The sequence below is a fragment of the Eutrigla gurnardus genome, assembly GCF_963514095.1.
Source record: "Eutrigla gurnardus genome assembly, chromosome: 9".
In the NCBI taxonomy this organism is placed as follows: domain Eukaryota; kingdom Metazoa; phylum Chordata; class Actinopteri; order Perciformes; family Triglidae; genus Eutrigla; species Eutrigla gurnardus.
In genome coordinates, this window is record NC_139923.1 from 1,343,465 (window position 1) to 1,368,620 (window position 25,156).

The window sequence follows — 25,156 nt, forward strand, 5'->3', positions numbered from 1 at the left end:
TACATATTCAAATTCATATCAAAACAAACTTGTAATACAAAAAAGTTACTTTTCATGGATACTTTTACCATGTAAAGTTGTATTGTGGTAGGAGTAAAGGAAAACAAATTAGCCTATTTGGGTGTATTGTGGGCATGTACGATTAGTGTATAGCTCATTTGCATATTAAAATGTATTTTCAAAGAAACTTGTAATACGAAAAATGTTTATTTTTATGGTTACTTTCATTGTGTAAAGTTTCATTTTGATAGGACTAAAGGAAAAAATTGCCCCATTGGGGTGTATTGATGTCTCGCCTTATTGGCACACATCTCGGATTGATGAGAATTAAACATATTTCCCCAACTAGGATTTCTTAGGACTTTTAGTATGTTGTTCTGGACACCTCATAGAAATTATCTGAGCTGAAAAAAATTATTTTACAATTTATTCTATTTTTGGCCCCTAAATGCCTTACTTTGCCTGGCCTATAACTCCGCTTCTGGTCCAGTTGAAGTAATTTCTGACTAATTACAAATACGGAGCAGGTTAATACTGATTGGTCAGCGTGACCTGTTCACGAGTCGTCTGATTGGTGAGCTTGGCAGGATGGTCGGAAGACGGCATGTGTAAAATAGTTGACAACAGATCCTGGGTGAGTCAGGAGCGCTGCAAAAACCGCAGCTTTGGCGATCACATGATCGCGTTGTCTGAAATCGCAATTTCGGTCAGAAAACGATAAATCGTTCAGCCCTAGTGAGCGGGGTAACAGAGAGTGCCGAGATGCCACAGGACCTTGTGAAGATAAGGTCAAGTTGGTTGGTAAGGTCAAATGCGGAGAAGAAGTCAATGAATTCAGATGAGTGCAGCTTTCCCCGGTGGATGTTGAAGTCACCGAGGACGACGAGTGGTGTGCCATCATCAGGGGAGCAGCTAAGGAGGGCATCCATCTCATCTAAAAAGTCACCGAGAGGACCGGGTGGGCGATAGATCACTATGATGTTGAGCTTGAAAGGAAGGGTGACAGAGACGGCGTGGAATTAAAGTGCAGATCGAGGTAGGTGGTCCAGAGGAAGGACCTGGAAGGACCACTTGGGTGAGATGAGGAGCCCAGTTCCTCCTCCTCGCCCTGTTCGTCTTGGGGAGTGTGAAAACGAGTAGGCAGTTGAAAGGGCAGCTGGAGTGGCAGTGTTTTCTGGGGTGATCCAGGTCTCCGTAAGGGCCAGGAAGTGGAGAGTCTGCAGGGAGGCATACGCTGAGATGGTGTCCGCCTCCTTGACTGCAGACTGGCAGATCCACAGCCCCCCTTGTACTTCAAGTTCTGTACCGGTGGAGAATGGTGGGTAGCAGAGATTGGATGGGTTACAGCCTCGAGCGAAGGGTCTCTGGTAAAATCTTCTCCAGTTTGATGTCCTGACTGGAAAAAGATAACTTTTTCTTTACCTCGATTTTCAAACAGGCACGTCATTCCAACTCCACATTATTTAGCATAAGGGACAAACTGAAGTTTAATACTTAGGTGGTTTACTAGGCTAAATAAGTCCCTCCAGTATTTCACAGGCTTTTTGGGGGTCTGCTGAGCATAAAAATGACTGATAATGGTCGTTGTCTTTGTTTTAAATGTGATGTACGTTGGAAGGAGTTTAGACAACAACAAGCAATCATTCTAACAATAGCTGTGATTTTTGTTGTTGTAGTACAATTCATTCAAAATCAAAGTTGATGTGTTCCAGTTAGAATAAAACTGCACTATAGTGAGTGTTCTAACCTTATGAAAAAGGCCCAGGATGAGAATATCCTATATATTCTAACAAAATCTGCTTATTTGCAGCTGGGTTTGATGGAGAGGTGGAGTCATGCCACTGCTTAACACACTGAATACACTTGCATTCACTGAAAATAAAATAAAGAATAAAACAACAACCGTATGATTACGGAGAACTCGGCCAAAGAGAGTGACACCGTGTCCTACAGCAAGCGTAAAGTAAAGAACCACTGCAGTATGGGCTTTCTTCCCATGTTTGTAAATTACAAACATGAAACACCCTGCCAGATCCACCTAATTTAAATTCTAAACCTGGCCCCTCCCATCGTCTAACAACCAGCTGCAGAAAGAGAAGTAGTCCAGGTTACTACCATTACATGATTCTCTTTATTTCATATCATGATGGAGGATATGATTCACTGCATGTGCCTCTGTCACATGATATGTCAGGCTGAGAGAGGATTTTTTTCAGATAAATTAACATTTCTAAGTGGATTCTGCTGCACCCCCTGCTGCTGATGTTTGTAGATGCCATGTTGATTCAAATTCAATCACCCTCGGGGCGCAATGAATCTTGGGATACGTTGGTCCATGAAGGATCCATCAGTTGGATCCTCCTTATCCGGGAAAAGAAGCTGATCTTTGTCGGCTGCAACAGTCTTTGAAATGGGACGGCCTAGTCTCTAACTGTGCCTGTGCTGAGCCGGTGGTGTTCGATACAGGCTTTATCAGACATTGTTTGATGAAAAGAATGAACCAAATAGTAAATGTGAGTAAAAACCAAAACTAGGAGCTAAAAGAGGCTAAACAGCTGTGTACAACTGCAGATTTGTTGACAGTTCTCTGTGAATTCATAGTTAACAAGTTTTACATTACACTCATTTCTAATTTTGTTCCTCATTGTATGTAAATGATGAACAACGTACTCTCTAACAGTGATCACATTAAACATGCTTCATAAGGATTCATTCAAACACTTCCTCTCACTGTGAAGGTCTGTTATCACCAGCTGATGGCGCTGTTGCACCAAACTTACCGACAGTGATTCAGATTTTGCTCAAAGGGACTTGGTTTGGAGGTCTGACATTTTTTTGTTTTTTCTTTCTCTTTGGCTCTCCGTCACGACGAGTAGGGCTGGGTTCAAATAATCAATTTTCTGATTAAAACCGATCTTCATCTGAATGTTCTGATATCGATAAATATCGATCTATTGAAGGTGGTTGTCTCTCTATCTCAGATTGTGTCCTTTCACTACATTCCCTGTTCAGTTACAGAACTTACTTTTCTTCCATACAGATACAAAGAAGATAGAATGTAAGCCTGACAGGCTGTTGGTTATGTTGAATAACAAGTACATTCATGTTACAGCTTTGTGGTCAGTTCTTAATGTAAACATTAATATTTGAATAATGCACCAGGTTAGAGGGTTCCTTGTACAATTTACAGCATTAGTTCTATGAGAATCTATTTCATATCCAAGCAAAGCAAAAGAAATCTTCCCTCACTCTCATCAACACTCGGAAATCACACTGTACACTGTTGTTAAATGACAGGGCATTAGTCAGATCCAGATACACACATACGGTATATGATCACACACACACACACACACACACGCACACGCACACGCACACGCACACACACACACACACACACACACACACACACACACACACACACACACACATAAATATGTGTTTATATGTGACGTTGTATTACGGGCCGAGCAACATGCATAGTAAGAGCATCATAGTCCATACAGGGTGAGTCAGACAAACACAGGACTTTCGTCTGAAGTTTGATTTAAATGAACATTTTGTCACATCAGTCGTTAGAAACATTAATCGTTAGTGATAATCAAATGACTCGTTTGTCAGTCGCTAGCCGTCCACCACACTCTGTTCCTCAACCTAAGGAAGTGGTTTTGTTGCCAAAACCTAACAACCCGTGGAGATGGAAGTTACTTTGTAAAGTCAGTATGCATGTGACCGTCACCAACACATGTAGCAGTCACATTAAAGGGATATGTCCAATATCATAGTTGGAGCACTGACCAAGCTGCATTATGTGATGCATTGGAGTGAGTCTTGTTGGCTTATTAGAGGATAGCTGTGGCTGGAAGACAAAGAACTAACAGCCTGTGTGTGCATAGTGTTAATGTAACAGCTTAAAACCAAAATCAGTGGTCAGCAACCTTTTTGACAAGTGTCATTTTAAAATGTCCTTGTCAATCTTTTCTTACTTTACTAAAAAGAAAACGGTAAGTCCTCGGCAGTCTGGCTGTGTTATCGCAGAGCCACGTGAGCGATTGAAGAATTTACCAGTTAGTAGAAAAGTGAGTAATGCCAGGAGGCTGAAAAAACACAAGACAAAGGCACTGCCATGTGGCGTTGAATGTGAACTGTTTAAACTTCCTTTGTGTATTCATATATTAAATCCTCTGCAGCGGCCCTGAGAGGCCAGGTGTAATTATAATGAGCCCAGTCAGCTGAGAGAAGCAGCACTAAGTTTAGAACAGAACATGACTCATCTGATCTGAGGACTAAAGTCACCGTGTGTCCAAAAGTCATTTTCAGATGTCAGGGTGTCCTTGGATGCATCAACAGTTGGCTAAACGTTTTTATTGCCAACATACTTTAAAGACAGGTAGAGAAAACGGTATGTAATTGGTGTCAGTAGTAGGACTGAGGTGTCATAATGGCGCTCATTTTTAATATTTAACTGCAGGTGATTTGACCCAGAGGTCTGGTAGCCTTAAATATCGAACATAAATGTGCAAGATGTAGTTCATTAAACTTTTACAAAAATATGCAAACTCCATCAGAAGATGTTTTTTGTATTACCCATAGATTTTTCCCTACTCTCTTTATGATGTTAAGATACTTAAGTCTTAATGAGAAGAAGATAACCTGAGATTTTTTTTAAGTGCAGGAGAAAAGAGAAAATCCCCTCATGGCTCAATCATTACAGCAGTTGGCATAGCAACCAATAGCAGGAGATTCAGCAGTATTGTTACATCTTAATGACTGGCGTTTTGATCAATCAGATCATTCCCCTGAGACCATATTAAGTAAAATAGGCACATCACCATCGGCATTTGCAGAGGGGGCATTCAGGGACCATAAGACACACTCAACCACAACAACATTGGCCTGTCTAAGAGAAAATGTCTCCCTGCAGCTCATCCTGCAAACAAACCATTTTCTTTTTTTGAAGAGAATGAGGGAACAGCCTGTAGCGGCTTCTGTAAGTACTTGATCTGTATAAAAAACTAAACACTCCGCCGTCCACCCACCACCTGACAGCAAAGACGCCGCTGCCGCTGTCTCATGGCATTAGTGCTGCTCAGCTGCTCGGTAAAAACGTGATTCCTTAAAATTCAAAAGATTGCTTTGGGCTTCTACGGCTTCTCGTCAAGCTGAGGCTCTATAAAATAGCCAAAAACCTTGTGCCCTCGCTGAGAAGAAGAAACTGTTCACTTCACACTGACTTCTTTATGGAGCAGCAGGAAATGGGCTTTAAAAGCCAGCCAGCCGAACTCGACAGTGGGGCTCTTTGTGCTCCATGGGGAACAGGGCATGTGATAACTGAAGTACACATCATTTCAGATGATATACATCAACTACACTCTAAACCTCAACCTAAAACAATCAAGGACAGAACATGAATATAATTTAGTAATCTTTTAATTTTAATGTTTCAATTCATTTATCACGACTACAGCCCAACAGATATACCGACGTGACTTATTTCGAGGTGTTTTTATGTTTGAGAAAAAATGTCTCAATTCTTGCTGTTCTCATACACTGTTTGTACCTTTGAAAAGCAATGTGCTGTAATTTGTATATAACTCATATCATCAAGTCTTGTCATCATGTAATCATGAGCCAGGACAGGTGGTCCACAGGTTGGTTGGGTGGGTCTAGAAAAAGGGGGCTAAGGAACAAAAAAAGACTTTCAGTAGCGCAGGTAAGTAACACCTCTTCTGTATTATTTTGACACAAACCATGATCTAATCAGTCACCTAAGGAAGTAGCCTTTTTATTTGAAATTAAATAGTTCAAACGTACTTATTTAAAGCAAACCCCAATCTTTTTTTCCCGGAATACTTTTGTTGTCTAAACAAGTCCTAACTGCAGGGGCACTGATCTTTTGTGTTGCTGGACATTCGAAACGAATGAAAAATACCAAAATGACTTTCACTTTAAGGGCTTCTCATCCTTATTGGGAAAAAAAAGTTGCTTCAAAAATCATAATTGACCTTGGAAAAAGTTTCAAGCAAACATCGAAAGGTGTACAACTGCCATGACAAATAGGAAAACCTCCAGAACGGCTTCTAATTTTACCTTGGGGTTAGATTGTTTTGTTGATTGCTATTTCTAAGCTTAAGAATGGGCTCATCACCAGTGCCATTTGAATAGTCAAATGCTAAGAAATTTTTAATGCAATGACCACTGCAGCCTCAAGGGGACACGTTTTTTTTTTTTTTTTTTGTCAAATAAAACATGGTACAGACCAGTTGGAGGGATACGTTATCAAGCCATCCAGACAGTGTTTTCTATAATGCCTGGCTATCCAAGTTGCAGAGACATTCTCTATCCTTAGCGATGTCAGAACAAGTTATTGTAGTACATGTATTTGTTCTAATACAAAGAGGTCTAGAACTCAGTGAGACCTCCTGATTATATTAAGCTGAAAGGACTAAAAGAAGAAAGAAATCCCTTCAAAGCGTAGACAATCTATTTGACTGCTCAATTCTCAACATGACTAAACCACTCAACAAACCACTGGTTTATTTACTGTACTCCCTAGGAGAGTGATCCTTTATCCCCTCACAGAGAGCTAAAGCAGTAGAAAGCTGTAATATCTAAACAAATGTTCTGTAGATGAGATGAAGCTCCACACAGATAAGAGCTGTGTAATGAAGCGTCTATGTGAATGTGGATCTGAACTCTCGCTTGTTTGACCGATGCGCTGCTGGCAGCAGCATCTCTGTCGCGGTCGGTAGTTGTCGGAGGAGATCGGAGCCCGCGGCCCAACATACAGTCTCATTTCCAAAGAGCTGTGCTCACTAAACAGGAAACCGTGTGGGCGTAAAGCGCGTGTTGCATTAGCACGTGAGCTCCCCCCCCCCCCCCCCAAAAAAAGCATTCAATGACATGGAAATGTGCACTCAGTCGACCGTGAGTGCTAAAAATGAGATAAAAAGCGAAAGCTGTCACGGCTTAAGGCAGACTGAGGAGATAACGATGACAATATGAACACAACACTCAACGGCTGAAACTTGCTCGACAATATTTTAGGATATGGCCGTTAAAGTAAACAAAAGTAACTAAGCCCTCTGGACCTTAATCATTAGATCAAGTCTGTGAGTATAGTCATTGACATCTATATTTGTGCCAGGATAACACAGTTAGGTGATGAATTATAAAAGATTAAACATAAGGCCTTTCCTCTGAGGGCTCTAAAATGGGCCATGTTTGTCCCATGAGTTGACCGTCTTCAAATGTTTTCTTAAGATTGTCTCATATAAGATACATCTACTGATCAAATTATTTGTACGAACGCCCATGGCTTCATATTTAAATATGTTTTTATGCACAAGATCAATGACATTACTTGACATTCTTTGTGGGGTTTAGGCCCCGGGCGTATCAACTGTCACAGCATGACTTTAAGCAAGTTCAAGATTTGTTTTCTAAGAATGAAAATGATGTGCCTCTGAAAACTATATATTGCCTGCCATGACAGATGAAAAGATCTTCTTAGATGTATGGGCACTAAATTCATACATTTTTCATATGTGTCACCTCAAAAAAACAGAATACTAAACTGCAAACCAATTCTGACCGAAGCCTGGCATGAAGCCTGTAAAGGCATCAGTATGAAGCAGATTCACAGATAAGCCTGATGCTCACATTAACTCCAACACCGATGTTTAGAATTCGTTTTTTAAGTCCTCAGACGTCCTGTAATGAGGATTCAGGCGCCAGTAGAGAAAATGAGGCACCTGTAGAGGTGAGCAGGTAAACATCTGTAGTGGAGTCTGCTGAGGCAGGGAAAAGACTGCAGAGAGGGACAGATAAATGTGAAGAATGGTAGAGTCAGGAGGAGTTAGAGAGAGAGAGAGAGAGAGAGAGTCCATGTGAATAATGATGAGTGACTCTGAGACCTGATATAATTCAGTTCTTGTATGAAACTTTTTATCCAGGTGTTATAACATTCAGCCCAATGGCTGCCTTGGCTCTGTTGTGATTGATAGCCTAGAGATTGGCCCAAAATATTAAGAAGGTGAACAATTTTCAAGTTCTCAAGTATGTCTTCCTCATATTCATACTGACACGTTATGAAGTATCTTCTTCTCTACATTGAATTGTGGATAAGGCTGAACGTGACTCTGATCCACAAATGCGTTTTTTCTAAGAGGAGGTTGTCTGTAGCCAATCAGATGTCTCCCTCCTTTACAGCCAATCACGTGAGTGTCTCCCCCAAAAGTCTAAAACACAACTCCGCCCGCACCGGTTCATCTTCCCCAGAATGAGGGAATAAATTACTTCCATAAAATGCTTCTTTATAAAAAAAAAATAGATATTTATATAACTGTACACCTAATCTATACAGCATAAAGACAGGGAGCACAGGAAGAAGGGAAATTATCTCCAGAAATAAGGTCGATTCTGGCTCTAGCACCCATATCCCTCCAACGCAACGCACTCACGTGATTGGCTGTAAAGGAGGGAGACATCTGATTGGCTACAGACAACCTCCTCTTAGAAAAAACGCATTTGTGGATCAGAGTCACGTCAGGGGAGTCTCAAAAGTTTCACACACAAATGCAGGGAGGTTTACAAATGAAAAGCACTTTGTAAATACAGGTCCAACAGTTCATATATGAATGTAACAAGCCCCAAATGCGTATTTGATGAAGATTGCAAATACTTTAACATTCATGTATTTGTGATTTTTTTTTAGATTTGTGTGTGCATTGGAAATATGTTTATGAATCTTGTTTTTTATATGTGAATATTTTTTACTTACATATGAAATGAAACATATTTGTGTGTGCATTGAAAATGTATTTGTGTTTTGAGTCACATGTATATACAAATCCCCAAATACATTTGTAAATCTTTTTTGTGCATTTATGAATTTCTGTGTGCATTTATGAATTATGAGACTGTTCTAGCTCCATACACATAGGGCCCTCAGGATGAGTTGCAAATCCCATGATGGCACCTTAGGGAGCAGAGGCGGCCGAAGCCTCTGGGCTCCCTTTAAAAACTGCCTGACCAGATAGTGGGACCCCACCGTCTGGCTATCCACCCTAGCAATTGTGGCTGAGATAGCAGCCACATAAACCCGCAGCGTGGAAGCAGCTCTTCCATCTTCCAACACAGACTGCAGGAAGCGTAGTATCACAGCCACCGAGCAAGTCTCAGGGACCTCGCCCTGCGACTCGCACCATTGTGTGAACCCCTTCCACCTGTTGGCATACAGCAATCTTGTGGAAGGTGCCCTAGAGCTCATAATAGTTTGGATCACTGATTGGTCACAAGACGTCAAAAGTGGGTCCTGGCAACCAGGGGCCACACGTACAGCCGCAGGCGACCCGGGTTCGGGTGCCAGATGCGTCCGCCCACCTGAGACAGGAGGTCTGATCTCTCCGGTAGGCGCCATGGCACTCCATTGAGGAGTTTTAGCAATGCCGGGAACCATGGCCTTCCCGGCCAATGTGGAGCTACCAGCAGTAGACTGTGACTGCCAAGCCGCACTCTGTCCAGCAGTGCCCGTAAAAGGGTGCCCCCCCTGGTGGTTGATATGATAGACTGTGGAGGTGTTGTCTGTCCGGACGATAACATGCTGGTCTCTCAGAACTGGAAGGAAGTGCCTGAGCGCTAAGAACACCGCCAGGAGCTCCAACACATGTATATGCCTCAGCCTCTGCTTGGCATCCCACTGGCCTCTGACTGCTCTGCCCTGCCATACCGCGCCCCAGCCGGTCAGGGAGGTGTCTGTCTCTACAACCTCCCGACGGGAGGCGATCATCCCTAAGGGCGAACCTGTGATCAGGTATGCCCTCTTCCTCCAGGGTCTGAGGGCCAGGAGACACTGGCCGGAAACCCTGACAAGCTTGTGTCTGTGCCACTTTGGGTCCAAGCAGAGACCATTCGCCCAGATCTGCAGAGGGCGTAATGTGAGAAGGCCCAGTCGGACAATCATGGATGCCGAAGTCAGCATGCCAATCAGCCGAAGGATGAGACCGTATCTCAGCAACTGGCCATGCCGGAAGCGCCATAGAAGCTGCAGTATGGCAGCTATGCGCTTTGGAGAGAGGCAGGCTCACATCGACACAGAGTCCAGCACCATCCCCAGGTAACTTGTGACCTGGCCTGGTGTGAGGTTGCTCTTGGTGTAGTTGACCGTTAGGCCCAGCCGGTTCACATGGCTGAGGAGAACAGCTGTGTCCCTGACTGCCTGCTCCTGGGTTGGGGAAATTATCAACCAATCGTCCAGGTATGGCATGATTGTCATACCTCTGGCCTGTAATGGTGATAGGGTCACTGCTACACATCGTGTAAATATACGCGGAGCCAGGGACAGTCCGAACGGAAGAACCCTGAATTGGTAAACCTTGCCGAGAAAGGCAAAGCGGAGGAACCGCCTGTGATGTCAGGTAATCGGGACATGAAAGTACGCGTCTTTGAGGTCTATTGACACAAACCAGTCCCACCGAGTGACACTCTGGAGGACGTCTGCCACACGCAGCATGTGGAAGGGAAGAACCTTGAGGAACCGGTTCAACCCACGCAAGTCGAGGATGGGGCGAAACCCGCCGTCCTTCTTCGGCACCAGAAAATATGTCGAGTAGAACCCATCTAGCTGTGCTTGAGGCTCTACAACCTCGATGGTGCCCTTCCCAAGAAGGGTGGCGACTTCCTGTTTCAGAACCAGGGATTTGTCGGGATCTTTGACCACAGTAAGTTTGATCCCGCTGAAGGTTGGGGGCCGGCGTCAGAATTGGAGCGTGTAACCCGTGGATAGCGTGGACACTATCCAACGATCTGTGGTCTGCTCTTCCCAGTAGGTCAGGTGCTGCTGGGAAAACGACCGACGACCCGCCCTTGAGGTTCAGGACCTACCCCCCCTGCCCCTTGGGCCCCTGGGGGGGCGGCGACTTGGAACCGGGCCTCCCGGCGCCTGAAATGACAACCGCGCCGAAATACGACGGTGCTGGTTATCCTGGCGCTGGCCCCTCAACCGCCCACCTGAACGAGGACGGATTAAGTGGCAACGGGTACCGCAGAGGACCGTGGCCTGGGAGGGAGCAGCGGTGCATGCCGCAAGCTTGCAAACTGCTGCCTAGCTCGGTCAACCTCTACACCCCGTTCCAGGGCCTGCTGGGCAGCCGGGCCGAACATCTGGCCTGGTACCACCGGAAGTGAGCGGAGGGTCCTACGACACACCTCTGACAGGGGGGACTGTGCCAGCCACACCTGGCGGCGCGCCAACGTTACAATCGACATTAACCTACCCAGCTCCCGGGTCATAAAAGCAAACGTCTGCAGTGAAGCGTCACTGAGAGTCTGTGCTGTGGGATTAGGGCTGGACTCCTGTATGGTCTGTGACAGGGCCAGGATGAGGTGCGAAAGCGAATTCCAGAGGCGGCCCATACGGGCAGCAATGTTATAGCTCCTCATCAGTAGGTCGTCTGTAATTCGGCACTGGGGCCGAGGACAGCGTGCATCAGGCCTCAGAGCCTCATCAGGGGAGACAATGAGGGATGCAATAGATGGCTCAACCGGAGCTAACCGGTCTAGGCCATAACTATGAGCATTATCCATGGCCGCCAGAGCTCTGCTATCACTGGTGTGGTGTGAGAGAGCTCTCGGGTCCGGCCAACGCACGCACACAACGACAACCAGGCGAAAAAACACCAGCCGTTAGAGTAGTAACGAAAAAACGTCTACAAAAGACAATATCGAAACAAGCAGACTCGAACGCAAATCTGCGTGTAATACAGGCAACTGCTGGCACTATGGCAAAGTAATACAATGCAGTCGGCTCAGGCGAGAGCGCCTGTTAGCGCGGTGCAACACAGCAGCACATACAATATAGTAGACCGGGGAAGCGAGGCTAACGGCCGTGCTAACCGCAGGTCATACTGTTCACACTCTCACCCGCACAACAACAACCAGGCGAAGAACACCCGCTGTTAGAGCGATGACGAAAAAACATGCACTGTACTCACCAGTTTTGGTCGTAATGTGGACACAACATTTAGGACAAAGATACCGACCACGCGAGCCGGCACGGCGAAAACACCGCTGGCCGCAGCTTGCAGAACGTCCTCGTTGTATTTCTGTAGCCTAGTTCAAGACAGCAAGTGCAGCCTCTGGTGGACGAATGAATCGCAGCACCAACCCTTGGGTTACGAGGCTACAAGCAACGAGCTGATTTGGAACAATATAAGCAACAAACAAATCATGTGCTTGACCTGCTACGTCAGTCCGCTATCGCAGAGAATGTTGATGTTTTTAAAAAGAGGCTCAAGACCCACCTTTTTAATCAGGCTTTTAACTGACTTGTTTTATTCTTTCTAATTCCTTTTATGCTTCTTACATTTTTTATTATGATTCTATTTTACATTATTTATTTTAGCTTATCCTGTTTTACTGTTTTATATATTATATTTATTTATTTATTTATTTTTATTGTTTCATTTATTGGGTCTATTTTATAGATTTTGATGCATTTTACTGTTTTTATTCCCTCAGTTTTTAGCTTCTACCTTTTTATCTTATTTTACTGTTTTAGCCCCTCGGTTTTCCAGTGTTTTCCTCCTGGGGGCCGACCGCACCGGGAGCTGTCTCTGGTCCACCGTTGGGGGTGCTGTCCCGTGGACGGCCCTGGCCCGGGTGCCTGGAGAGCTCTACACCTTGGTGTGGAGCCTCCTGTCTGCCTGGGCTGGGGTGGTCCCTGTGGTGGCGCCCCCTGCAGTCATGGACCATGATTCCTCTCGGTGTGCGTCGGCCCCCAAAGATAGCTTCTTCCTCACCTCAGATCTTGGTGCCCAGCCAAGTCTCTTCAGTGACAGATAGTGTATGTGTGTGGGTGTGGGTGTGTGTGTGTTTGTGTGTGTGGGTGTGTATGTCTCTGTGTATCTCTACATATTTGTGGGGGTGGGAGGTTTGGGTTTAATGGTGTTTCTTTGTTGTTCATATTTTGTTTTGTTTTTGTTTTGTTCGCTCTTATTTTCTGTAGGGCACTTTGTGTTACTGCAAAGTATGAAAGGTGCCATATAAATAAAGCTTGATTTGATTTGATTTAGACTCGTTCAGCCTTTTAATTACTTTGCTTTTTTTTTTTTTAAACAACCAGATGAAGTCATAAGTGACGATGATTCCAGCGAAGAAATTGTTTCTGACTTAGACGATCATGAAGGTTTTCTCACTTACACAATATGTGGCAATATCAATGTAACTGTATTTGGATTGAAGATAATGTATTTGTTTTGTGCTTCTCAAAGGCACAAGAACTGACACTTCTGAGGACTCAAGCAGCACTCTTGACTCAACCACCCTGGAAAAGAAGAAGGGTCCATCTGCCACGGTCACCCTGGACAATATGGAGGGTACCTCTGCCTCAGCATTAAACAACAAAAACATGAGCAACAGTCAACCAATAAATTGTATAATATTAAAGGCACCAAAATAAATGTTTTGAAGTGACTGCAACTGTAGTTGCTTTTAGCATAATACATATTCTCATTCATCCCTCTAGATTCTCTAGATTTCAAGTTGGTACATCCCAAGCTTTATCAACAATCTCCACTAGAAAACAAGGTTAGAGAGCATTTTGTTTTTGTATTTTATTAAATTATTTTATTTTTCATCCTAGTCTGAATTTTTAGCTTTAGCAGAGCCATAGTTCCATTGTTAAAAGACTGTCTTTTTTCCCCCACTTATGACAGCTGCCAAGGCGAAAAGCAAGTGGACAGATGAAGAAGTGAAGGCTGTTGAACAGCACATGTCTCATTTTATAACAAGTTGCAAATTACCTGGTAAAAAAGACTGTGACTCATGCCTCAAGGCCGAGACAGTGGCTCTGAAAGAGAGAGATTGGGTTGCCATCAAGTACTACATTCACAACAGAATCATAGCATTAAAAAGGAAGATGAATAGATAACCCATTTGTACAGGATGCTGCGCGGCGCAGCATTGCCCCTCCTGCCGGCTGTTGCGTGGCGCAGCATTGTCGACTCGTCGCCATCCCCATGACGCATGCAGCATGTGGTGCACTGTCATTGGTTCAAGTGCACATGTGTCGGGTCTTGTTGATATTTTGGAACCACGTGACCAACGGGGTGTCATGTGGTTCATCGATAATGACGTCAATCAATCAGGCATACATGCACGTGTAAACAAGCGCACGTGTATGGCTGATTGATTGGCTTTGTTGTCGCCGAATTGCACAACGTTTTGTTGGTCGCGTGGTTTTGGAGTACCAACAGGACCCACCACATGTGCACTTGAACCAATGACAGTGCACCACATGCTGCATGCATCATGGGGATGGCGACGAGTCAGCAATGCTGCGCCACGCAGCAGCTGGCAGGAGACTCAGCGCTCCGCAACGCAGCAACCGGCGGGAGGGGCAATGCTGCGCTGCGCACCATAAATGAGTTAAAAGGCAAAATGTGGTCAAAATGTTAATGTTGAGCAGTCACACGATTGTTTGACTGTGATTGTTTGACTGCTCGCCACATCTTACTTGTGAATCCAATGCAACTTTGTTCCTGGCTGGTACCGAAATTACTTTTAATACAGAGGTAATGAATAGAGCCTGTTCCTTTTTCTTTTAAGACTTCTAGCCATTAATGTTGGCAGCATTCAGATAGGGTGTACCAGTTCACAGCCATCATCAATGTTTTGTGTTTTACCTGTTTTTTTCCAACTATAACAAGTAAACATGTCCAATGTTTTTTTTTTTGCCACCTTCATCTTTGGAGTGTTTCAGTGTCTTTGTGACGGTCACATTTAATAAAGCAGCATCCTGTATACAATTTAACAATTGAGATTTTTGGGGGGGATTTTCAATGTTTTTCTCAACTACACTGCATTCTATATGATGTTTAAGGGAAACTATCAGATCACGGTCACAGTTTTGAATATTAGGTTAATGTGTTTAATATAAATTGAAACAATACAACATCTGGCATTTCTGTGAGTTTATCTATGCATATTATGGGGATAATTGACACATGTAACATTAACCAAGTTATAAATAATACAGACCTGGTCTTTATAAGTCACGTGGTACTCATAAGTCACCAAGACATGACAATGTCCTCAAAAGTAGCATTAGAATCAGGTTTGACCAGAATATAGCCCAGGCTAAAATCTCAATAGATGGGCATACTCCTGGAGACAAGCGAAGGAAACCGTTTCTTCCCCAGGCCTCTAGGACCTTGGGAAAGGCATGTCCCAGTTTTTCACAAATTTGTCATATGTCCTGATATGTCTGTTAAACACGTGTGTGTGTGTGTGTGTTTGTAACGCCGCCACAGAGAGAGGACTGTCTGAAAGCGTGACCAGAAATGTATCTCAGCATAGTTTTTTGTTGTCTCTCGCTCTTACATTACATACACAAATTAAAGTTCTGCCTTCATCCGATGGAGTACCTGGGAGAGTCTTGGGAGGAACTCATCAAAGACTATCAGGTACATCTTGACAATTTGTTATTGATACTTGAATGATGATTGTGTCCATACAAATGTGTCCTGAAGATCTCTCCAAAATGTCCAGTCTCTACGCAATGGAATTGTAAGATGAGTGTATTTGCTTACTTTAACTTGCACTTCATAGGAATTACTTGACAATAATGGTGGCTAACAGAGCAAAAACACAGATACATAGAGCAGCTGTCCATCTCAAGTTAACCATTTGTTGATTCCTTTTTCCCGGAGCCGTGTATGTATATATGGTTATATATATGGCCTAGACACAATCCACCGTAGTTGTACTTGAACACACCGCAAAGACCACAGCCAATGCCAAACTAGTGCGTCTGTTCTACGCCTGCATGAGAGGAAATATCTATCCATATTATCACACCGTTGTTGAAAGAACAAATTGGATTTACCCTGTGCAAGCATACAATACAATTAGGAACCATTTTTGCTAAAGAACTGCTATTCAGAGTGACTTCCATCACAGACTGACCGTGAGACTAGGTCCAACGATGTGGGAAACACTACTTACTGTATAACCATTCACTAAAGGCAGGGAGACACCAGTGTCAGGCAAAGGTGGGCTGACGGTGAGAGTGTCAGCTTAGTTTTTGCAGTATTTTCTTTTAGGTCTTGATGAGTTTACTTTAAGGTGATACTTTGCTAATGGGATTGGACATGTTATAAAGATGCTCTGAAGTTGATCACATACACATCAAGTGTTAACTGTGTTTAAAAGTTGTAGGTGTTTTATCTCAGTGCACTACTGTGTTGGAGCGATTGTAAGCTGTTGCTTTAATCCTCTCACCAGTGTAGTAAACATAATAAAGGTGCTGTTGTTGAAAAAGCATCTATTGTTTCATAGTTAATAGCATTATGTTGTATAAATATCACTTAAGTATAAAATACTGAAACGCTAGAGAATTTTTACATCAGTTTTGCTATTAGATTCAAAGGTGGTCTAATGTGGAGTTCATTTACTTACAAAAAGCTATTCTCCTTAAACTCTACTGAGAGATAGAAACTGTTCTTAAATTATAAGTAATGTTTATTTGAGAATTGACTGTGTAAAATTTTCACAAAGGGATATTTACCGTAGATGACCAAATAATCGCCCGCATGCAAATACGCGCCTGTGCTCTAATAGCCGCCGGGGTCCGACCTCATTTGGCATAATAAACGCCGGTTCAATTAAACGCCCGGGCGATTAAGTGTTTACCATAGTCTTGCACAGAAAACAAAAGTTTTTTTTTAACAGCACTTCACCGGCTCTCACCTCTTCTGTCAGTCAGCCCCTCCTCTCGCGCTCTCTCTCTCTCTCGCATGCAGGCGCGCGCACACACACACACAGACACACAAACACAGGCGCGCTAGACTGAGGGATATAGGGATATAGATAAATGCGCTAATGTACAGTGTTGAAATTACCGCGATCGACCCCCCCTTCCGTTATCATTCATAACACTGCTCTGATCAGCTCCCTGTGTCGCGGTAACACAGACAAACTGTCTTTGTATTTATTGTCTGATGTCAATAAAGATGCGTCGGGGGGGAAAAGTAGTTTTGTTCCAGTGGTGCTATGGTGCTATGGTGAGCTCCTTGTTCTTTGCATGATGGTCTGGTGCTGCTCATTGCAAAAATAAATTGTAGCCTGTTGCAAATACGCGCCTGGTTCTTATAAACGCCTGGGCTCCAAGTCGATTTAGCATATTAAACGCCCGGGCTACTAAATGGTCATCTACGGTAGTTGTTTTTTTTCATGTCCTTCTCCTGTCATTTACCTTTCTGATTGCTGTTGTGCTTCAGTCATCTCAGCCTGTGCTGATGACCCAGATAATACTTGGACGTAGAAGGTCGAGTAAAGAGGATGAACCCAACTGCGCTGTTGCCTCTTGTATCTGAATGTATTACCCTGTACACAGGAAATTATCTTGAGTCAAAACCCTTTTCCCTGAGCTGTATTCAATACAGTGTCCTCCAGATAATCTCACTCTACACATAACTTCGAACTCATTAGCTTTACTGTTTTTTTTTTATTAGAACGATGTCTTGACGAAGTGTATTTAAGTCATTAGAAATATGGTGGTAAAAAGTATTCAGCGTAATGATCCGGCTCCATTTGATTGTGAAGAGCTCTTCAACACCTCCAGGTTCGAGTGTAGACATGCGTCACAAGGACAGAGAGCAGAGCTAAAAAAGTAACACCACTCTGCCTCTCACTTAAAACTGAATGGACTCAACAACAACTGATCATTACATAGCACAGCGATAATTAATAAAATGAATGAAAAACTGTATTTCACTCAGGCAAATCTTGCTTGGTAAATCAAGCAAATACCACTAGGAAAATACCACTCTTTTTTGCAGGATTTTAAAAATTTCCAGTCATAATTTAAAAAAAGGTGGGGCAATACATTGCTATTATATTAATATTGTGATATGAGATTAGATTTTGCACAAATGCTGTGTTTTCCTGGTTTTCAGGTGTCTAGCGATTAAATCATTTCATCGGCAAAACGGCTTAAAAAAATCACTGATACTGATGCATAAAAATGCTGAATATCAGCACCGATAATCAGTTGACCCCCATCAGCAAATGTTTTGACAATGTGGTGATCGCAAAGACAATAAAATCATTCCCCAGCCTGTATGAATGGAGAGCTGAGGGCCCTATCCTGACACAAAACACTTACGTTTGGTCAGCTGACAGGGAACCACACAGCACCGCCATAGCAAGACTGAAAGCTGGTATCAAGGAAGCAAAGCGGAGGCATCAAGAGAATGAGAAGAGACCTCAACACCAACTAGGGCTGGGCGATATTGAACAAAAATCATATCCCCAAAAATGTTTATTATATATCTAGAATATATAGTATATAATATCCATCCATCCATCCATCCATTTTCTTCTGCTTATCCGGGACCGGGTCACAGGGGCAGCTGCCTGAGCAGGGACGCCCAGACTTCCCTCTCCCCGGACACTTCCCCCAGCTCCTCCGGGAGGACCCCAAGGCGTTCCCAGGCCAGCCGGGTGACATAGTCACTCCAGCGTGTCCTGGGTCTTCCTCGGGGTCTCCTCCCGGTGGGGCATGCCTGGAACACCTCCCGAGGGAGGCGTCCAGGGGGCATCCGATACAGATGCCCGAGCCACCTCAACTGGCTCCTCTCGATGTGGAGGAGCAGCGCCTCTACTCCGAGCTCCTCCCGTGTGACGGAGCTCCTCACCCTATCTCTAAGGGAGCGCCCCGCCACCCTGCGGAGGAAGCTCATTTCGGCCGCTTGTATCCGGGATCTTATTCTTTAGGTCATGACCCAAAGTTCATGACCATAGGTGAGGGTAGGAACTTTCCCCATAAAGAAATAACAAAAACAAAGTCAGTTCCGAGTCAAATTAACATGTGCCAAATGTAACACAGGCACTTTTAAACAGACTGCACAATATCAATATCAATATTGCTTTTTAAATAATAATATTAAATTAAGATGTTCCTCAAACTTTTACCTTCTCCTATCTTGGCCATTTGATGAGCTGGCTGCAGGCTATATTCAGCTCCAATTAGAAAACCCCGTTTTTAGAGGCACTTAGAAAAAATCCAAGCAGCTGAGTATTTGACAGAGGGTTTAAGTGTGCCTTAGGGCCGGAGCGAGGCAGCTCACCCACCTCTCCCCCCTCTCCCCCTCCATCCCGGACCACAGCTCCACGCTGACCAGACAGAAACTTTCACGGAGCTGTCCCCCCTGAGCATATGGAGAGGGACTTTCATGGAGATTTTTCATCCGCCCGTGGTGCCTCCATCCCGGGACCTGGGTGCACCCATGTCCCACTCCGCCCATGGAGCTCCTGGACAGCGACGTTCACTGAGCTTTTTCAATCTGCATGTGGCATTCTCTACAAATGACTGGATTCTGCTGCTCATCAGAAACTTCCAAACCAAACCATCTCCAAATGATCGAGCCATTGTTTTTTATTTTACTTACCAACGCTTGCCTCTCGCTTGTGTCTGCCATGCTGTTGCTGCATGTGGGACTTGTGTGTAAGTGAGCGGGTAGGGGAGGGGCTGCTATTGGTTTCACAGAGAGGAAGAGAGGCAGAGTTGTGTGAGGGACACGGGGAGAGAAGAAACAGGCCAACTAGTGAAACATTATTTTAACGCAACATAAATCTTGATATACACGATAGTGTTTTATCCTATATCGTGTTTGAAAATATATTGATATATTTTAAAAACTCAATATATCGCCCTGCCTATCACCAACAATGCTAAAGCTATGTGGATGTCACAGCCTACAAAAGCATCCACCCCCACATGTGAGGTCACATTGCCAGATGAGCTGACTAAGTTTTATGCGCGCTTTGACCACCTCAACAAAGACTCAGCTGTCAGGTCTGCCCCGTCTCCAGAGAACTGCTTACTGTCGGTATCCACAATGTGAGAAAATCCCTGAGGAGCTGCTGATAACATTCGTGTTTGTGTGCCAACCAGCTAACTGACGTCATCACTGAGTGTGGTAGGAGAATGTTCCCACCTGCTTCTAGACAGCCGCCATCATCCCTGTTCTTAAACAGTCTGGAGTGTCCAGTCTAAATGACTGCCGCCCTTTGGCACTCACCCCAATTCTGTGGGTGCTTTGAGAAATTGGTTCTGAAACATCAAAAACATCATCGCAGCCAGCCTGGACCCTCACCAATTGAGAGCCACAGTGGATGCAGTCTCCACTGCCCTCCACTCAGCCCTTAGACATCTTGGAAATAACAACACCGACATCCGCCAAGTCCCTTGCTTTCCGTGTTGTATTTGAATGCTGATTGTGTACCCACGCCGCTGGGTTGATTTCTGTAACGGTGTTTTTGACTAAACCTCAGGCATATTCGCGAGCTCAGTAAGCGTCTACTATCAGTTAAGAGACCGGTCCCGCTGAAAGGACGCCAGTTCATTCACGATCCCCGTGTGATAGTAACACGCCTCCTGAGCCTCAGAATATTGCGCGCGCATTCTCCCCCTCTCTTTGTTTGTGTCCCGCTAACACACACACGCACACATACGCCGCCCCAAACGTGTCCTACGCCAGCTGTTTCCGGCAGACGCTAAGGACGCTCCATCCGGTGGCTGTACCCGGCCATCTCTCGCTCTCTCTCTCTCTCTCTCTCTCTCTCGCGATCCTATCGGACGTCAGTGGCTCCGCCCCTGAACGCTGTGAGGAATAGCTCCATCTGGTGGCTGCACCCGGCCATCTCTCCCTCTCTCTCCCTCTCTCGCTACTCCATCTGGCGTCAGTGGCTCCGCCCCTGAACGCTGTGAGGGATAGCTCCATCTGGTGGTCGCGCCCGGCCATATCTCTCTTTCTCTCTCTCGCTCTCGCTCTCTCTCTCTACACACACGCGCACACACACACACACACTCCACGTGTGTCGCTTCCGTTGTTTAGCTTAGCTTTGTGTGTTAGGTAGTTAGGTAATAAGGCTTTGTTAATTGCAGTGTTATTGATTGTGATCATTATTACTGATTTTAATACATCTTATTATATTATAACTAGCGGTCTCTTGTGCTTGTTGTGTATGTCACTGGATAACAGCAGGTTGTGAAGGCTAGTGCTCGAATTTCACGCCTTTTTAATTGTTCGATTGGTTTTGTACTTCTATGCCAATGATCACGATGATTGGCATGTGAGTATAAAACCTTTTATATTGAGACTGAATACAGTTTTAGGTTATCTTTTCCCTGATCCCAGGGTGGTGCCCCGTTTATTCATGATTATATCATGATAATATATTAAATATAATTATTAATATCGATAATCATATTGACATTAATAATTATCTGTTGATAACCAAATCTGCTCCTGCTACAACCCCAACAAAACATTACAAAGTGGCATGGGAGGTGCATGGCCAGGACAGGAGGTGATTAAAACCAGAAACATCAATGGTAATACTAATCTATCTACTAAGCATCAGTTGATGAAAAGCAGTGCCAGCGGAGAGCCTCATCTTGTTCACCCTGCTCCCGTCAGACATCAGAGCAGCTTCTTTCCTCAGGCTGTCAGACTTCTTGTTTCATCCTGAAGCCTTCAACATGTAACATCGTTTGTTTTTTTCTCGTGTAGAAAATGGGACCACAAACAACACGTTAAAAATAGTACAATGGGAATTTTATTGAATTAAACAATGTTTCTATAAGTGACTACAGCTAATTTCTCTACTACTACTAGATGTTTTTATGTAGAGATTCTGTTTTCTTGTAATGACAGTTAATAATGTAACTGCCATTGTGAGTGACAAAAGGTATAAGTTCATTTCAAAACCAAAATGTTTGAAATTAAACTCTTCTCCCACCTACCACTCCACCAAATTCTGTTTTCAAATGTCACACTTTAGTTTCTAAAAAGATTTATCAGTTCATTTTCCAAATATTTATTTTCAGTGCCTTTTCAAAATCCACGTGAACAACAAGCTGGTTGCTGACAGTTTGCTGACAAGCAATCTAACATAAAAAAATAGTTTCTAAAATGGAGAGCCCACTCCACATGAAACGCACTGGAGCTCGAGGACAACAAGGATCTGTTTCTATCAGCTACAGTTCACAGTTTTTCTCTCAGGGATATGACTGTCATGACAAAGAAAAGCCTTTTCTTTCACAAAATATTAGAGAAGGTAATTAACATTTTCTTTATGCTTATCACAAAAGTAGGAAGTGAGTAGCAAACTCAGATTTCATTGTGTTTTGTTTAAATCATGCATGGAAACGTACACAAAAAACTTGTTGCATCGAGATACATCGATAATCCATTTCTAATAAGACTGCTAACTGGCCTGATGCTGGAAACACCACATTGTAGCTCCACCTGCCCGCTGTGTGACTGCTCAACTACTCCTGCATTTTGGTCTACGGCGGCGTGGTTGGGATGGATCCATCTCAAGATTTCTGCCTAAAAGCCCATTTTCTTGCCACTGTCGCTGAAACGCTTGCCCCTGGGTGATGTTGGGACTTTGAAATTGTGTTGACTCTGGAAATTTTGAGCGGAATCTAGTCCTGCTCAATGTGTTAAGTGTCCTGAGATGACTTCTGTTGTGATTTGACACTATAAATAAAATTGAATTGAATTGAAATTGAATAATCGAATCGTTGACCTCTGAATCGTAATCAAATTGAATCGTGAGGTGCCTAGAGATTCCCACCCCTAATTATTAAGTATCAGTACTCTGTATCGGCAAGTACTGAAATGTAAGTATTTGTACTGATAAAAAGTGGTATCAGTGCATCTTTGTTTGTAGAGGCTTCACATTTTGGTGCATATACGTCTTCTGTCATGTATCGTTCCATTCCCATAACAATATACAGAGGAAATGGGAATTTTGCATGTTTCAAACCCGATTGTTCCCCGGCCCCATTGTGGTTTCGGTACTGATTTCAAACGATACCCAGCTCTACTGCAGACACATTATTTTAACATCAAATGTCATTTCAGAACACGTGACTTCTCTGTTGAAGGCGCCTGGCATATGTATGTGGATGTACAGTAATAGCTTCTCCCTCCACTAAGGAAACCGTCAACACTGAGCCTTTCAGTTCAACCTAACTCTGTCCAAGCACACAAACATATTCTGAAACAATCTCAGGCTCCAAGAGCAACCATCCATCATTCCTGTAGGTTCCAAACAACATCCAACAGAAACAACTCACACTGTCAGCAGGTTACATCAGGAACAATCGCTCAGTCTTACTGTCTGGATTCTGAGAAAACTCAGCAGACACCCAATCTGTTTTTTACCAGAATGCCAGAAATGTTTATCCCATACTTTATATTATCTTCTTTAAATACGCAAATGATGCATTATCTCGTCAAAAAGTTGCTATATTGCACACATTTCTACAGAACAGAAACCTGAACCTTGGATAAAATCAGGATCAACATTTTGATTTACTGTTGTTGACACATTAGAGACAAAGGGTTTTACAAATTGATTTTTTTTTGTAAAACTAAACCGTAACTAATGGATATCACCATGAAACCTCCCCGGTTGATGACTTACATGAAGACAATTATTATTTTGTATTTTAAATCTTCTGAAATGTTCTGGGGCTGCACTGTGGTGTAGTGGGTAGCACTGTTGCGGGAGAGGGTCCCGGGTTTGATTCCCGGGTCGGGCCCGGGTTCCTTCTGTGTGGAGTTTGCATGTTCTCCCCATGTCAGCGTGGGTTCTCTCCGGGTTCTCCGGCTTCCTCCCTCAGTCCAAAGACATGCAGGATGGGGATAGGTTAATTGATGACTCTAAATTGCCCGTAGGTTGTCAATGTGAGCGTGAATGGTTGTTTGTCTCTACATGTCGGCCCTGTGATGGACTGGCGACCCGTCCAGCGCCCCCCCGCGACCCTGAATACAGGATTAGAGGTAGACGATGGATGGATGGATGGATGAAATGTTCTGTTTGAATATGCAAATGAGGCATCATGAAATGGTAACCTTTGGTGAGTTTCAGAGAAATCTGACAGAGTCAAAAAGACAAAAGATAAACACCTGAATAAGTATTTGGATGTTATTTTCCACAAATCTGACAAATTATGTTTTTGGTGTAAGCCTGTGTTCCTGTTAGTTGATGCAAACCACAGATGGAATTGATATCAGAGGCACAACTTATTTAGTGAACAATTTGAGTTGGAAGAAGTCAGAATAACAGCAAAGAATCTCCTAATTTATCAATTAAAACATCACAATCGGAGCTTCAAGTTACACTGCAGCAGTGTGTGGAAGTTTGTTCACCAAGACGTGCAACAATTTCAGGTTTGGATACTCAAAAATGTAATTTGGCGGTTGCCAGGACAACGGTACTTGTCTGAATGCATTGTGCCACGTGTAAAGTTTGGTGGAGGGGGATTATGGTGTGGGTTGTTTTTCAGGAGCTGGGCTTGGCCCCTTAGTTCCAGTGAAAGGAACTCTGAATGCTTCAGCATACCAAGAGATGTTGGACAAGTCCATGCTCCCAACTTTGTGGAATAGTTTGGGGATGACCCCTTCCTGTTCCAACATGACTGTGCACCAGTGCACAAAGCAAGGTCCATAAAGACATGGAGGAGAGAGTTTGGTGTGGATGAACTTGACTGGCCTGCACAGAGTCCTGACCTCAACCCGATAGAACACCTTTGTGTGTGACCTCACAAATACGCTTGTGGAAGAATGGTCAAAAAGTCCCAAAAACACACTCCTAAACCTTGTGGAAAGCCTTCCAGAAGAGTTGAAGCTGCGAAGGGTGGACCGACGTCATATTTAACCCTATGGATTAAGAATGGAGGTCACTTAAGTTCATATGCGAGTCAAGGCAGGTGAGCGAATAGATTTGGCAATATAGTGTATATGAATGAAGTGTACGTGTTGGTCCAAAGCAATACCCAGCCTCTTAGAACCGTTTTCCTTCATATTGCTTGATTTGTGGCAAATCTGAAACATGAAACTTCATTCTGCATGAGCTGTCGTCAGTTCCTGTTTGCACAATAACCCTGATGACTTTGATACAAAGGAAAATGTCTAAAACCATGATGAAGGAGCCAGATCTGATGTTATATTTCTCTCTAGAGATTTGTATGTCTAAGGAAGGAGTTACCTCTTCTATGTCGTCTGTGCTAGGTTCAGATTTAACAGGGTTATGGCTCTAAGTACCTTAGTGATGAATTTCATATCCATATCTC

The 25,156-nt window shown here is 43.7% G+C and overlaps 1 protein-coding gene across 1 annotated transcript in view; it reads right to left on the minus strand.

The window, feature by feature from the left end:
* pot1 (protection of telomeres 1 homolog) overlaps window positions 1-25,156 on the minus strand; it is a 153,599-nt gene that overhangs the window by 26,964 nt on the left and 101,479 nt on the right. The gene's annotated exons all lie outside the window — the stretch shown is intronic.